General features: G+C 46.8%; 1 protein-coding gene across 2 annotated transcripts in view; it reads left to right on the top strand.

The window, feature by feature from the left end:
* Positions 1 to 6,000, top strand: part of TP53I11 (tumor protein p53 inducible protein 11) — a 152,888-nt gene that overhangs the window by 9,537 nt on the left and 137,351 nt on the right. The window lies entirely within an intron of this gene.

The following is a 6,000-nucleotide window of genomic DNA, read 5'->3' as shown; positions in this document are numbered from 1 at the left end:
ATAGGTAAGGCTGTATGCGATTTTAACCATGTCACTGCCTGTGTGAATTAACATGGGTACCTATGCGAAATCGCATGCGAAATCCACTTTAAATTCTCTTTAAAGTGGAGTCTGAACTCTTGCGCAGGACAGAAGAAAAATGGAGAGAAATGCACCCGGTGTGTATTTAGAGAGTTTAGCCTGTCTAATCCCACCTCATCTGTTACTAATCGCCAGTGTAATTTGATCTCTCAGCTGAGTCAGCACAGGAATGTCCTCTGCCACAGCCGAGCAGCTAATTGGTAAACACAGGATGTTAACCCTATATTTGCTTCCATGAAAGCAGGAAGTAGACACACTGCAGATTTATTGCAGGACTGGTATCAGCTGTAACAAAATAATTTGTTCTTCTTTAAAGGTTATTATGCTGTCAGGGCTGTGGAGTCGGTACAAAAATCTTCCGACTCCAACCCCCGACTCCTCAGTTTTATGAAACCAAGACTCCGACTCCGGGTACCCAAAATGGCTTCGACTCCTTAGTGTAATACTTAACAGGGCTGTGGATTTTGTACAAAAATCATCCGACTCCCAACTCCTCAGTTTACGAAACTCCGACTCCAACTCCGGGTACCCAAAATTGCCCCGACACCTCGACCGACTCCGACTCCACAGCCCTGTATGCTGTTGCTTATCCATTACAGCAGAGAGGACGTTCTGAGTTCAGGTCCACTATAAAGGACAACTGTAGCGAGAGGTATGTGGAGGCTGCTATATTTTTTTTCCATCTAAGCAATGCCAGTTGCCTGGCTATCCTGCTGATCCTCTGCCTCTAATACTATTAGCCATAGCCCCTGAACAAGCATGGAGTAGGTTGGGTGTTTTCTGACATTATTGCCAGATCCGACAAGATTAGCTGCATGCTTGTTTTTCTGGGTGTTATTCGGACTACTGCAGCCAAAGATCAGCAGGGCTGCCGGGGCAACTGGTATTGTTTAAAAGGAAATAAATATGGCAGCCTCCATATCCCTCTCACTTCAGGTTCCCTTTAAAGGGAACCTAACCTGAGAAGGATCTGGATTTTTTTTCTTTTCAAATAACACAGTTGCCTGACTCTCCTGCTGATCCTGTGTCTCTAATACTTTTAGCCACAGCCCCTGAACAAGCATGCGGATCAAGTGTTCTGACTGAAGTCAGTCTGGATTAGCTGCATGCTTGTTTCAGGTGTGTGATTCAGCCACTACTGCAGCTAAAGAGATCATTAGGGCTGCCAGGCAACTGGTATTGTTTAAAAGGAAACAGCCACATCCCTCTGTTTAGGTTCCCTTTTAAAAACACTTTTCATTAGTTCAGATAGATACAGTGTACTTTATACCGTTACCGTATAACACGCGTGAGTGCTGTAGTGATCCGCACGTCTGCTCTTGCGCCACGTGCAGCTGATGTGATTACAGAGGAGGGTGTAGAGTGTAATAGTCTGTAACGTATGGAGAGCGTCCCTTTATATCCGGTGTTGCCCTGAACTGGTTATGGCGGTGGGGTGGGGGGGGGGGGGGGGGGGGGGGGGGGGGGGGGGGGGGAATTGGCCGCAGCGTTCCTGACCTGTAATATATATTGCTCATTAAGGCGTGAATAGCTTTCACCGGTAGCCATGGAATCCCCGTCCTCCTTTCTCTCTGCGGAGTTTATTGCTGCTCATTACCACTTCTTTGTGTAATTCCGTGCGAGGAACGCCCAATGACCGTCCTTCACGTTCGGAATGTGTAAATGCGAGTGCGGTGACCTTTGAGCGGCGGTAGAGTAATTAAAGAGTCATGATCGTCCTGAATCGGTTTGGGTCCATCAGGCGAGTCAGTGGAGGCCACCGTTTCATTGTAGTTTGCCGTTTTTTGTCTGTGGTCATCTGAGAATTCCTGACCTGCGTGCCCATAGGGAACCGCGCGGGGCGATGAGGCTGTTAAAGTGAACGTGAGTTGAGAGGGATATGGAGGCTGCCATATTTATCTCCTTTTAAACAATACCAGTTGCCTGGCTGTCCTGCTGATCTGACAATACACCTGATCTGCTGCATGCTTGTTCAGGGGCTATGGCTAAAAGTATTGGAAGCAGAGGCTCAACAGAACAACCAGGCCACTGGTATTGCTTAAAAGGAAATAAATATGGCAGCCTCCATATTATTATTATTATTATTATTATTATGTATCATTGTTTAATATGTATATAGCAACGACATGTTACGCAGTGCTGTACAGAGTATATATTGTTTTGCCACTAGCTGTTCCTCAAAGGAGCTCACAATCTAAACCCTACCATAGTCCTATGTCTATGTATGTATCGTGTATTATATGTACCGTAGTCTAGGGCCAATTTTTAGGGGGAAGCCAATTAACTTATCTGTATGGTTTTGGGATGTGGGAGGAAACCAGGGTGCCAGGAGGAAACCCACACAGACACGGGGAGAACATACAAAATTTTTGCAGATAGTGCCATGGCTGGGATTTGAACCAGGGAGCCAGCGCTGCAAGGCGAGAGCACTAACCACTACACCACTGTGTTACAATTCATATCGCCCTCACTAAAGGTGTCCTTTACGCTGGGAGCACACTACGCAGAATTGCATGCATTTTTCATGAGTACTCTACTGAAAAACGCATGCAATTCTGCTTAGTGTGCTCCCAGCCTTAAAGGGAACCTGAAGCGAGTAAAATTTATTTAAAATAAACACATGACGTAGCTGCAAATGAATATTACATACTAACCTCACTGTCAGTTCCTCTCAGAAGCTCACCATTTTCTTCTTACAGTGATCCCTTCCAGTTCTGACTGACAATATTTTGTCAGAACTGAAATATACCAGTTGCTGTCAGTTATATATCAGCAGCTGTCAGTTACAACTGGATGTGCAATGTGATGTCCATGTTTCCCTATGGCTCAAGTGGGTGTTATTACAGTTTAACAGTGTGCTGACCAGGAAGCTGTTATGGGGTAACGGCCATTTTTAAAATGAAGGACGGAGAATTCCATTGAGGAGGAAAGTATGACCTGTGTATGGTTATTTTTACTTTTTATTTTCAGCTCAGGTTCTCTTTAAAGATCTGAACTTGGCTGTAGCTATAGGATTCCAGAACATATGGATTAATAATATGAAGAGCGTGTCAGCGGAATCCCTGTAGACTTGTGTACAATGAGCTCAGTCTGCTGCAGGGATGAATCGCAGCTAAAGAGTCTCTGGGGATGCCTACATTTACCCAACAATTGAGGCCCAGCCCCCCTCCTCCCCTCTTCCCATACCCCCCCCCCCCCCCCCCCCCACACACACACACACACACACACACACACACACACACACACACACACACACACACACACACAAATATCTATTAGTACAGCTGCTATCTGCTGAGCCTCACTGTACCACTGTGTCTTATCAGTCCCAATTACAGGGAAATTCTCAAAGCAATCACGCTGATCAGTGTAAATAATGTGTGTCTTTTGGGACTAAACTTTTCAGATTGAAGATTCCATTCCTGTGCGCCTTTCCATACTGGCTTAACCATTTCAGCCCGCAGGGATTTTTCACTTTATGCATCAGAGCAATTTTCACCTCCCATTCATTCGCTAATAACTTTATCACTACTTATCACAATTTATGGATCTATATCTTGTGTTTTCCGCCACTAATTAAGCTTTCTTTGGGTGGTACATTTTGCTAAGAATAATTTTTTTATAAATGCATTTTAACAGGATTAATAAAAAAAAATTGACAGATCTCTCTCTCATCGGATTCGATAAGAGAGAGATCTGTCTCTTGGTCGAATCTGCCTATTCATCACTAGAGGTATGGCTACCTTCAGTTTGGGTTTCGTCATGTTTAACGATCATTGCGAAATTGCACGCCGATACCGCCGCGCTCCTGATCGAGCACCGAGATTCATCCAGTTCGATTATAATAATCGAATTGGATGGTCGATCGGCCGCCAAGCCGCCTGATGTGTGGCCACTTTGACTGTAGCTTACAAGAAGTCTTTGGGGCCATTGGAAGATATTTTATCTTCTATCTGTGACTCATCTAATGCTGGGAAGACACAGTACACGGTTTGTACCGCTCGTTTGAGCCATTAGATGCCTCGATTGATAATGTCTGACATGTCCGATCACCCGCCGGATCGATTCCGCACTCGATACCGCGGGCGGGCAAATGGAAAACGAGCAGTAGATAAGAGAATCGCCCGGGGGGAGGAGCAGGAATCGATCCGGCGGCATAATCGAGCGGTACAAACCGTGTATTCCCGGCATAATGGTGAATAGGAGATGTTGTTTCCTAATTTGTGAATAGGGATGATTTGAAAATGTGACTGTTTTTCCCTGAGCAGGAAGCAGAGTATTGTGAGCAGAACGCGGGGTATAATCAGATTGTGAAGCTGATTGATTACCTGACTGCTTCATTAATCAGTCGCCCTCAGGCAGGAATCATTGACCTTACACAATCCGATTATTACCTTCTAATCTTCCAGCTCTGCCCAGGGGAGATCACACTTATTGTAGAATAATTGTTTCATTTCACTCACCTGTCACGCCCTCCTTCCTGCTTATCTGCCTCTTCCTCCTATTTGCCTGTCATCGATATGTGCGCCTCAGTGGGATTAGCCTGCCATTGGCCATACCTGCGTGATAACGGCCTGTTAAGGTGCCAATACATCTAGCGATGTGTGGGCAGATCGATCAAGTGACAGATCTCTCTCTGATCAAATCTGATTGAAAAGAGGTCTGTTGGCTGCCCACACAGCGCAGACCGATTACCAATTGATTGAAAGTGAACCTGAACCAAGTAACTTTTTTTTAAAGTGAACCCCTGATGTATCTGCAAATGAATATTACATACTTACCTCGCCATCAGTTCCTCACAGAAGTTCACTATTTTCGTCTAACAACGATTCCTTCCAGTTCTGACAAAATCTTTTCAGACATGTCTCGCAGGAAGCTGAAAACCTTAACTGACAGCAGCAATGTCAGTTGCTGTCAGTTATTACTGGAAAGACAACTGATGTGCAAGGTAATGTCCATGTTTCCCTATGGCTCAGGCCGTATTACAGATGAACTGCTGATTGCTGACCTGAAAGCGGTTACAGCAGGGGTCTCAAACTCAATTTACCTGGGGGGCCGCAGGAGGCAAAGTCAGGATGAGGCTGGGCCGCATAAGGTATTTCACAATCGCGGTGCATCGCCGCCTCTGCACGCCCCTCTCACTCTTCCTTCACAGAGAGGGGCGGGGAGAGGCAGCGATCCGTTCGGCGATTGACCTCAGGAGGGGCAGAGCTGAAACTGAAAGCTCTGCCCCTTCCAGGAAATGCCGGCGGATTGCCCCCCGGGCAATTTGGGGGCTCTGCAGCCCTCGTTTAGCGGAGGGATGCGGTGGATTACTTGGGAGCACTGAAGCAAACTATAAGGAAGCTTTTGCCGGTGAGGGCCACAAAATATTGTATCGAGGGCCGCAAATGGCCCGCAGGCCGCGAGTTTGAGACCCCTGGGTTACAGGGTCGTCATCGTTTTAAAAATGGAGGACGGAGAGTTCCATTGATCACAGTGGACAAACAGGACGCAGGAGATGAGATTGATGAGTAGACCACGCGGGAGGCAAGTATATGTGTAGGTTTATTTTCACTTTTATTTTTCCGTTCGGTTTTGCTTTGAGCATGAAGTCTCTCGGCAATCGGCCTCATGACGCCGCCTCCGCCTCCTGGCTGCTGTCCCCTCAAATGTTGATGTGACCGCCCATCAAATCTCACCTGTCCTACTGCCGGGACTGTCCATCTGTTCCTGTCTTGTGCTTCCCCCATTAGCAGTGCTGCCACATGCAGCAACGTATGGCACGTGTATGATGTCACACACATGCGACAGCGGCACTTGGGAGGAGCAGCGAGTGAGATCAGGAGAAGCTGGATGGTCGCGGTAGCTGGGGCAGGTGAGATATGAATGCTGGGGGGAGGGGAGGCATCCAGATGTTCCGTCGCACTCAATGGTCGT

Source organism: Hyperolius riggenbachi, chromosome 11 (assembly GCF_040937935.1).
Source record: "Hyperolius riggenbachi isolate aHypRig1 chromosome 11, aHypRig1.pri, whole genome shotgun sequence".
In the NCBI taxonomy this organism is placed as follows: domain Eukaryota; kingdom Metazoa; phylum Chordata; class Amphibia; order Anura; family Hyperoliidae; genus Hyperolius; species Hyperolius riggenbachi.
The sequence above is the reverse complement of the archived record's forward strand: the minus strand, read 5'-3'. Positions and strand labels throughout refer to the sequence as shown.